The following is a 12,101-nucleotide window of genomic DNA, read 5'->3' as shown; positions in this document are numbered from 1 at the left end:
AGTGGATATTTTCACAAAAAAGTGAAATTTTCAAAAATCCAGAAAATTGGCTGAAAATGACTAAATATCAAGGACTCATTGGGCGAATCGCTCTGGAACTGAAATCGGAACGCTCACTGACATTTGCCCTATCTGAAAGTCTGATAAACGCCGGAAAAATGACTAAGTCCAAAAAAAATAATTTTTCAACTTTTTTCAATTTTACCCCCGTGGGATATATATTCTACCCACACACATTTGGAACTCTCCTTGGGTACCCTCACAAATATTATTCCCTCATTTAGTGGATATTTTCACAAAAAAGTGAAATTTTCAAAAATCAAAAATATTGGCTGAAAATGACTAAATATCAAGGACTCATTGGGCAAATCGCTCTGGAACTGAAATCGGAACGCTCACTGACATTTGCCCTATCTGAAAGTCTGATAAACGCCGGAAAAATGACTAAGTCCAAAAAAAATAATTTTTCAACTTTTTTCAATTTTACCCCCGTGGGATATATATTCTACCCACACACATTTGGAACTCTCCTGGGGTACCCTCACACATATTATTCCCTCATTTAGTGGATATTTTCACAAAAAAGTGAAATTTTCAAAAATCCAGAAAATTGGCTGAAAATGACTAAATATCAAGGACTCATTGGGCGAATCGCTCTGGAACTGAAATCGGAATGCTCACTGACATTTGCCCTATCTGAAAGTCTGATAAACGCCGGAAAAATGACTAAGTCCAAAAAAAATAATTTTTCAACTTTTTTCAATTTTACCCCCGTGGGATATATATTCTACCCACACACATTTGGAACTCTCCTGGGGTACCCTCACACATATTATTCCCTCATTTAGTGGATATTTTCACAAAAAAGTGAAATTTTCAAAAATCCAGAAAATTGGCTGAAAATGACTAAATATCAAGGACTCATTGGGCGAATCGCTCTGGAACTGAAATCGGAATGCTCACTGACATTTGCCCTATCTGAAAGTCTGATAAACGCCGGAAAAATGACTAAGTCCAAAAAAAATTATTTTTCAACTTTTTTCAATTTTACCCCCGTGGGATATATATTCTACCCACACACATTTGGAACTCTCCTGGGGTACCCTCACACATATTATTCCCTCATTTAGTGGATATTTTCACAAAAAAGTGAAATTTTCAAAAATCAAAAATATTGGCTGAAAATGACTAAATATCAAGGACTCATTGGGCAAATCGCTCTGGAACTGAAATCGGAACGCTCACTGACATTTGCCCTATCTGAAAGTCTGATAAACGTCGGAAAAATGACTAAGTCCAAAAAAAATAATTTTTTTCAACTTTTTTCAATTTTACCCCCGTGGGATATATATTCTACCCACACACATTTGGAACTCTCCTGGGGTACCCTCACACATATTATTCCCTCATTTAGTGGATATTTTCACAAAAAAGTGAAATTTTCAAAAATCCAGAAAATTGGCTGAAAATGACTAAATATCAAGGACTCATTGGGCGAATCGCTCTGGAACTGAAATCGGAACGCTCACTGACATTTGCCCTATCTGAAAGTCTGATAAACGCCGGAAAAATGACTAAGTCCAAAAAAAATAATTTTTCAACTTTTTTCAATTTTACCCCCGTGGGATATATATTCTACCCACACACATTTGGAACTCTCCTGGGGTACCCTCACACATATTATTCCCTCATTTAGTGGATATTTTCACAAAAAAGTGAAATTTTCAAAAATCAAAAATATTGGCTGAAAATGACTAAATATCAAGGACTCATTGAGCGAATCGCTCTGGAACTGAAATCGAAATGCTCACTGACATTTGCCCTATCTGAAAGTCTGATAAACGCCGGAAAAATGACTAAGTCCAAAAAAAATTATTTTTCAACTTTTTTCAATTTTACCCCCGTGGGATATATATTCTACCCACACACATTTGGAACTCTCCTGGGGTACCCTCACACATATTATTCCCTCATTTAGTGGATATTTTCACAAAAAAGTGAAATTTTCAAAAATCCAAAATATTGGCTGAAAATGACTAAATATCAAGGACTCATTGGGCAAATCGCTCTGGAACTGAAATCGGAACGCTCACTGACATTTGCCCTATCTGAAAGTCTGATAAACGCCGGAAAAATGACTAAGTCCAAAAAAAATAATTTTTCAACTTTTTTCAATTTTACCCCCGTGGGATATATATTCTACCCACACACATTTGGAACTCTCCTGGGCTACCCTCACACATATTATTCCCTCATTTAGTGGATATTTTCACAAAAAAGTGAAATTTTCAAAAATCCAGAAAATTGGCTGAAAATGACTAAATATCAAGGACTCATTGGGCGAATCGCTCTGGAACTGAAATCGGAACACTCACTGACATTTGCCCTATATGAAAGTCTCATAAACGCCGGAAAAATTACTAAGTCCAAAAAAAATAATTTTTCAACTTTTTTCAATTTTACCCCCGTGGGATATATATTCTACCCACACACATTTGGAACTCTCCTGGGGTACCCTCACACATATTATTCCCTCATTTAGTGGATATTTTCACAAAAAAGTGAAATTTTCAAAAATCAAAAATATTGGCTGAAAATGACTAAATATCAAGGACTCATTGGGCGAATCGCTCTGGAACTGAAATCGGAATGCTCACTGACATTTGCCCTATCTGAAAGTCTGATAAACGCCGGAAAAATGACTAAGTCCAAAAAAAATAATTTTTCAACTTTTTTCAATTTTACCCCCGTGGGATATATATTCTACCCACACACATTTGGAACACTCCTGGGGTACCCTCACACATATTATTCCCTCATTTAGTGGATATTTTCACAAAAAAGTGAAATTTTCAAAAATCCAAAATATTGGCTGAAAATTACTAAATATCAAGGACTCATTGGGCGAATCGCTCTGGAACTGAAATCGGAACGCTCACTGACATTTGCCCTATCTGAAAGTCTGATAAACGCCGGAAAAATGACTAAGTCCAAAAAAAAAATTTTTTCAACTTTTTTCAATTTTACCCCCGTGGGATATATATTCTACCCACACACATTTGGAACTCTCCTGGGCTACCCTCACACATATTATTCCCTCATTTAGTGGATATTTTCACAAAAAAGTGAAATTTTCAAAAATCAAAAATATTGGCTGAAAATGACTAAATATCAAGGACTCATTGGGCAAATCGCTCTGGAACTGAAATCGGAACGCTCACTGACATTTGCCCTATCTGAAAGTCTGATAAACGCCGGAAAAATGACTAAGTCCAAAAAAAATAATTTTTCAACTTTTTTCAATTTTACCCCCGTGGGATATATATTCTACCCACACACATTTGGAACTCTCCTGGGGTACCCTCACACATATTATTCCCTCATTTAGTGGATATTTTCACAAAAAAGTGAAATTTTCAAAAATCAAAAATATTGGCTGAAAATGACTAAATATCAAGGACTCATTGAGCGAATCGCTCTGGAACTGAAATCGAAATGCTCACTGACATTTGCCCTATCTGAAAGTCTGATAAACGCCGGAAAAATGACTAAGTCCAAAAAAAATTATTTTTCAACTTTTTTCAATTTTACCCCCGTGGGATATATATTCTACCCACACACATTTGGAACTCTCCTGGGGTACCCTCACACATATTATTCCCTCATTTAGTGGATATTTTCACAAAAAAGTGAAATTTTCAAAAATCCAAAATATTGGCTGAAAATGACTAAATATCAAGGACTCATTGGGCAAATCGCTCTGGAACTGAAATCGGAACGCTCACTGACATTTGCCCTATCTGAAAGTCTGATAAACGCCGGAAAAATGACTAAGTCCAAAAAAAATAATTTTTCAACTTTTTTCAATTTTACCCCCGTGGGATATATATTCTACCCACACACATTTGGAACTCTCCTGGGCTACCCTCACACATATTATTCCCTCATTTAGTGGATATTTTCACAAAAAAGTGAAATTTTCAAAAATCCAGAAAATTGGCTGAAAATGACTAAATATCAAGGACTCATTGGGCGAATCGCTCTGGAACTGAAATCGGAACACTCACTGACATTTGCCCTATATGAAAGTCTCATAAACGCCGGAAAAATTACTAAGTCCAAAAAAAATAATTTTTCAACTTTTTTCAATTTTACCCCCGTGGGATATATATTCTACCCACACACATTTGGAACTCTCCTGGGGTACCCTCACACATATTATTCCCTCATTTAGTGGATATTTTCACAAAAAAGTGAAATTTTCAAAAATCAAAAATATTGGCTGAAAATGACTAAATATCAAGGACTCATTGGGCGAATCGCTCTGGAACTGAAATCGGAATGCTCACTGACATTTGCCCTATCTGAAAGTCTGATAAACGCCGGAAAAATGACTAAGTCCAAAAAAAATAATTTTTCAACTTTTTTCAATTTTACCCCCGTGGGATATATATTCTACCCACACACATTTGGAACACTCCTGGGGTACCCTCACACATATTATTCCCTCATTTAGTGGATATTTTCACAAAAAAGTGAAATTTTCAAAAATCCAAAATATTGGCTGAAAATTACTAAATATCAAGGACTCATTGGGCGAATCGCTCTGGAACTGAAATCGGAACGCTCACTGACATTTGCCCTATCTGAAAGTCTGATAAACGCCGGAAAAATGACTAAGTCCAAAAAAAAAATTTTTTCAACTTTTTTCAATTTTACCCCCGTGGGATATATATTCTACCCACACACATTTGGAACTCTCCTGGGCTACCCTCACACATATTATTCCCTCATTTAGTGGATATTTTCACAAAAAAGTGAAATTTTCAAAAATCAAAAATATTGGCTGAAAATGACTAAATATCAAGGACTCATTGGGCAAATCGCTCTGGAACTGAAATCGGAACGCTCACTGACATTTGCCCTATCTGAAAGTCTGATAAACGCCGGAAAAATGACTAAGTCCAAAAAAAATAATTTTTCAACTTTTTTCAATTTTACCCCCGTGGGATATATATTCTACCCACACACATTTGGAACTCTCCTGGGGTACCCTCACACATATTATTCCCTCATTTAGTGGATATTTTCACAAAAAAGTGAAATTTTCAAAAATCCAGAAAATTGGCTGAAAATGACTAAATATCAAGGACTCATTGGGCGAATCGCTCTGGAACTGAAATCGGAACGCTCACTGACATTTGCCCTATCTGAAAGTCTGATAAACGCCGGAAAAATGACTAAGTCCAAAAAAAATAATTTTTCAACTTTTTTCAATTTTACCCCCGTGGGATATATATTCTACCCACACACATTTGGAACTCTCCTGGGCTACCCTCACACATATTATTCCCTCATTTAGTGGATATTTTCACAAAAAAGTGAAATTTTCAAAAATCCAGAAAATTGGCTGAAAATGACTAAATATCAAGGACTCATTGGGCGATTCGCTCTGGAACTGAAATCGGAACACTCACTGACATTTGCCCTATATGAAAGTCTCTTAAACGCCGGAAAAATTACTAAGTCCAAAAAAAATAATTTTGCAACTTTTTTCAATTTTACCCCCGTGGGATATATATTCTACCCACACACATTTGGAACTCTCCTGGGGTACCCTCACACATATTATTCCCTCATTTAGTGGATATTTTCACAAAAAAGTGAAATTTTCAAAAATCAAAAATATTGGCTGAAAATGACTAAATATCAAGGACTCATTGGGCGAATCGCTCTGGAACTGAAATCGGAATCCTCACTGACATTTGCCCTATCTGAAAGTCTGATAAACGCCGGAAAAATGACTAAGTCCAAAAAAAATAATTTTTCAACTTTTTTCAATTTTACCCCCGTGGGATATATATTCTACCCACACACATTTGGAACACTCCTGGGGTACCCTCACACATATTATTCCCTCATTTAGTGGATATTTTCACAAAAAAGTGAAATTTTCAAAAATCCAAAATATTGGCTGAAAATTACTAAATATCAAGGACTCATTGGGCGAATCGCTCTGGAACTGAAATCGGAACGCTCACTGACATTTGCCCTATCTGAAAGTCTGATAAACGCCGGAAAAATGACTAAGTCCAAAAAAAAAATTTTTTCAACTTTTTTCAATTTTACCCCCGTGGGATATATATTCTACCCACACACATTTGGAACTCTCCTGGGCTACCCTCACACATATTATTCCCTCATTTAGTGGATATTTTCACAAAAAAGTGAAATTTTCAAAAATCCAAAATATTGGCTGAAAACGACTAAATATCAAGGACTCATTGGGCGAATCGCTCTGGAACTGAAATCGGAACGCTCACTGACATTTGCCCTATCTGAAAGTCTGATAAACGCCGGAAAAATGGCTAAGTCCAAAAAATAATTTTTTTTAACTTTTTTCAATTTTACCCCCGTGGGATATATATTCTACCCACACACATTTGGAACTCTCCTGGGGTACCCTCACACATATTATTCCCTCATTTAGTGGATATTTTCACAAAAAAGTGAAATTTTCAAAAATCCAAAATATTGGCTGAAAATGACTAAATATCAAGGACTCATTGGGCGAATCGCTCTGGAACTGAAATCGGAACGCTCACTGACATTTGCCCTATCTGAAAGTCTGATAAACGCCGGAAAAATGACTAAGTCCAAAAAAAAATTGTTTCAACTTTTTTCAATTTTACCCCCGTGGGATATATATTCTACCCACACACATTTGGAACTCTCCTGGGGTACCCTCACACATATTATTCCCTCATTTAGTGGATATTTTCACAAAAAAGTGAAATTTTCAAAAATCCAGAAAATTGTCTGAAAATGACTAAATATCAAGGACTCATTGGGCGAATCGCTCTGGAACTGAAATCGGAACGCTCACTGACATTTGCCCTATCTGAAAGTCTGATAAACGCCGGAAAAATGACTAAGTCCAAAAAAAATAATTTTTCAACTTTTTTCAATTTTACCCCCGTGGGATATATATTCTACCCACACACATTTGGAACTCTCCTGGGGTACCCTCACAAATATTATTCCCTCATTTAGTGGATATTTTCACAAAAAAGTGAAATTTTCAAAAATCAAAAATATTGGCTGAAAATGACTAAATATCAAGGACTCATTGGGCAAATCGCTCTGGAACTGAAATCGGAACGCTCACTGACATTTGCCCTATCTGAAAGTCTGATAAACGCCGGAAAAATGACTAAGTCCAAAAAAAATAATTTTTCAACTTTTTTCAATTTTACCCCCGTGGGATATATATTCTACCCACACACATTTGGAACTCTCCTGGGGTACCCTCACACATATTATTCCCTCATTTAGTGGATATTTTCACAAAAAAGTGAAATTTTCAAAAATCCAGAAAATTGGCTGAAAATGACTAAATATCAAGGACTCATTGGGCGAATCGCTCTGGAACTGAAATCGGAACGCTCACTGACATTTGCCCTATCTGAAAGTCTGATAAACGCCGGAAAAATGACTAAGTCCAAAAAAAATAATTTTTCAACTTTTTTCAATTTTACCCCCGTGGGATATATATTCTACCCACACACATTTGGAACACTCCTGGGGTACCCTCACACATATTATTCCCTCATTTAGTGGATATTTTCACAAAAAAGTGAAATTTTCAAAAATCCAGAAAATTGGCTGAAAATGACTAAATATCAAGGACTCATTGGGCGAATCGCTCTGGAACTGAAATCGGAACACTCACTGACATTTGCCCTATATGAAAGTCTCATAAACGCCGGAAAAATTACTAAGTCCAAAAAAAATAATTTTTCAACTTTTTTCAATTTTACCCCCGTGGGATATATATTCTACCCACACACATTTGGAACTCTCCTGGGGTACCCTCACACATATTATTCCCTCATTTAGTGGATATTTTCACAAAAAAGTGAAATTTTCAAAAATCAAAAATATTGGCTGAAAATGACTAAATATCAAGGACTCATTGGGCGAATCGCTCTGGAACTGAAATCGGAATGCTCACTGACATTTGCCCTATCTGAAAGTCTGATAAACGCCGGAAAAATGACTAAGTCCAAAAAAAATAATTTTTCAACTTTTTTCAATTTTACCCCCGTGGGATATATATTCTACCCACACACATTTGGAGCACTCCTGGGGTACCCTCACACATATTATTCCCTCATTTAGTGGATATTTTCACAAAAAAGTGAAATTTTCAAAAATCCAAAATATTGGCTGAAAATGACTAAATATCAAGGACTCATTGGGCGAATCGCTCTGGAACTGAAATCGGAACGCTCACTGACATTTGCCCTATCTGAAAGTCTGATAAACGCCGGAAAAATGACTAAGTCCAAAAAAAATAATTTTTCAACTTTTTTCAATTTTACCCCCGTGGGATATATATTCTACCCACACACATTTGGAACTCTCCTGGGGTACCCTCACACATATTATTCCCTCATTTAGTGGATATTTTCACAAAAAAGTGAAATTTTCAAAAATCCAGAAAATTGGCTGAAAATGACTAAATATCAAGGACTCATTGGGCGAATCGCTCTGGAACTGAAATCGGAACGCTCACTGACATTTGCCCTATCTGAAAGTCTGATAAACGCCGGAAAAATGACTAAGTCCAAAAAAAATAATTTTTCAACTTTTTTCAATTTTACCCCCGTGGGATATATATTCTACCCACACACATTTGGAACACTCCTGGGGTACCCTCACACATATTATTCCCTCATTTAGTGGATATTTTCACAAAAAAGTGAAATTTTCAAAAATCCAGAAAATTGGCTGAAAATGACTAAATATCAAGGACTAATTGGGCGAATCGCTCTGGAACTGAAATCGGAACACTCACTGACATTTGCCCTATATGAAAGTCTCATAAACGCCGGAAAAATTACTAAGTCCAAAAAAAATAATTTTTCAACTTTTTTCAATTTTACCCCCGTGGGATATATATTCTACCCACACACATTTGGAACTCTCCTGGGGTACCCTCACACATATTATTCCCTCATTTAGTGGATATTTTCACAAAAAAGTGAAATTTTCAAAAATCAAAAATATTGCCTGAAAATGACTAAATATCAAGGACTCATTGGGCGAATCGCTCTGGAACTGAAATCGGAATGCTCACTGACATTTGCCCTATCTGAAAGTCTGATAAACGCCGGAAAAATGACTAAGTCCAAAAAAAATAATTTTTCAACTTTTTTCAATTTTACCCCCGTGGGATATATATTCTACCCACACACATTTGGAACACTCCTGGGGTACCCTCACACATATTATTCCCTCATTTAGTGGATATTTTCACAAAAAAGTGAAATTTTCAAAAATCCAGAAAATTGGCTGAAAATGACTAAATATCAAGGACTCATTGGGCGAATCGCTCTGGAACTGAAATCGGAACACTCACTGACATTTGCCCTATCTGAAAGTCTCATAAACGCCGGAAAAATGACTAAGTCCAAAAAAAATAATTTTTCAACTTTTTTCAATTTTACCCCCGTGGGATATATATTCTACCCACACACATTTGGAACTCTCCTGGGGTACCCTCACACATATTATTCCCTCATTTAGTGGATATTTTCACAAAAAAGTGAAATTTTCAAAAATCCAGAAAATTGGCTGAAAATGACTAAATATCAAGGACTCATTGGGCGAATCGCTCTGGAACTGAAATCGGAACGCTCACTGACATTTGCCCTATCTGAAAGTCTGATAAACGCCGGAAAAATGACTAAGTCCAAAAAAAAAATTTTTTCAACTTTTTTCAATTTTACCCCCGTGGGATATATATTCTACCCACACACATTTGGAACTCTCCTGGGCTACCCTCACACATATTATTCCCTCATTTAGTGGATATTTTCACAAAAAAGTGAAATTTTCAAAAATCCAAAATATTGGCTGAAAATGAATAAATATCAAGGACTCATTGGGCGAATCGCTCTGGAACTGAAATCGGAATGCTCACTGACATTTGCCCTATCTGAAAGTCTGATAAACGCCGGAAAAATGGCTAAGTCCAAAAAATAATTTTTTTCAACTTTTTTCAATTTTACCCCCGTGGGATATATATTCTACCCACACACATTTGGAACTCTCCTGGGGTACCCTCACACATATTATTCCCTCATTTAGTGGATATTTTCACAAAAAAGTGAAATTTTCAAAAATCCAGAAAATTGGCTGAAAATGACTAAATATCAAGGACTCATTGGGCGCATCGCTCTGGAACTGAAATCGGAACGCTCACTGACATTTGCCCTATCTGAAAGTCTGATAAACGCCGGAAAAATGACTAAGTCCAAAAAAAATAATTTTTCAACTTTTTTCAATTTTACCCCCGTGGGATATATATTCTACCCACACACATTTGGAACTCTCCTGGGGTACCCTCACACATATTATTCCCTCATTTAGTGGATATTTTCACAAAAAAGTGAAATTTTCAAAAATCAAAAATATTGGCTGAAAATGACTAAATATCAAGGACTCATTGGGCGAATCGCTCTGGAACTGAAATCGGAACGCTCACTGACATTTGCCCTATCTGAAAGTCTGATAAACGCCGGAAAAATGACTAAGTCCAAAAAAAAAATTTTTTCAACTTTTTTCAATTTTACCCCCGTGGGATATATATTCTACCCACACACATTTGGAACTCTCCTGGGCTACCCTCACACAAATTATTCCCTCATTTAGTGGATATTTTCACAAAAAAGTGAAATTTTCAAAAATCCAAAATATTGGCTGAAAACGACTAAATATCAAGGACTCATTGGGCAAATCGCTCTGGAACTGAAATCGGAATGCTCACTGACATTTGCCCTATCTGAAAGTCTGATAAACGCCGGAAAAATGACTAAGTCCAAAAAAAATAATTTTTCAACTTTTTTCAATTTTACCCCCGTGGGATATATATTCTACCCACACACATTTGGAACTCTCCTGGGGTACCCTCACACATATTATTCCCTCATTTAGTGGATATTTTCACAAAAAAGTGAAATTTTCAAAAATCCAAAATATTGACTGAAAATGACTAAATATCAAGGACTCATTGGGCGAATCGCTCTGGAACTGAAATCGGAATGCTCACTGACATTTGCCCTATCTGAAAGTCTGATAAACGCCGGAAAAATGACTAAGTCCAAAAAAAATAATTTTTCAACTTTTTTCAATTTTACCCCCGTGGGATATATATTCTACCCACACACATTTGGAACTCTCCTGGGGTACCCTCACACATATTATTCCCTCATTTAGTGGATATTTTCACAAAAAAGTGAAATTTTCAAAAATCAAAAATATTGGCTGAAAATGACTAAATATCAAGGACTCATTGGGCAAATCGCTCTGGAACTGAAATCGGAACGCTCACTGACATTTGCCCTATCTGAAAGTCTGATAAACGCCGGAAAAATGACTAAGTCCAAAAAAAATAATTTTTCAACTTTTTTCAATTTTACCCCCGTGGGATATATATTCTACCCACACACATTTGGAACTCTCCTGGGGTACCCTCACACATATTATTCCCTCATTTAGTGGATATTTTCACAAAAAAGTGAAATTTTCAAAAATCAAAAATATTGGCTGAAAATGACTAAATATCAAGGACTCATTGGGCGAATCGCTCTGGAACTGAAATCGGAACGCTCACTGACATTTGCCCTATCTGAAAGTCTGATAAACGCCGGAAAAATGACTAAGTCCAAAAAAAAAATTTTTTCAACTTTTTTCAATTTTACCCCCGTGGGATATATATTCTACCCACACACATTTGGAACTCTCCTGGGCTACCCTCACACAAATTATTCCCTCATTTAGTGGATATTTTCACAAAAAAGTGAAATTTTCAAAAATCCAAAATATTGGCTGAAAACGACTAAATATCAAGGACTCATTGGGCGAATCGCTCTGGAACTGAAATCGGAACGCTCACTGACATTTGCCCTATCTGAAAGTCTGATAAACGCCGGAAAAATGGCTAAGTCCAAAAAATAATTTTTTCCAACTTTTTTCAATTTTACCCCCGTGGGATATATATTCTACCCACACACATTTGGAACTCTCCTGGGGTA

This window comes from Phyllobates terribilis, unplaced genomic scaffold, assembly GCF_046119375.1.
Source record: "Phyllobates terribilis strain yellow unplaced genomic scaffold, ASM4611937v1 Scaffold_72__1_contigs__length_7157903, whole genome shotgun sequence".
In the NCBI taxonomy this organism is placed as follows: Eukaryota; Metazoa; Chordata; class Amphibia; order Anura; family Dendrobatidae; genus Phyllobates; species Phyllobates terribilis.
Note: the sequence above shows the minus strand (reverse complement) of the source record.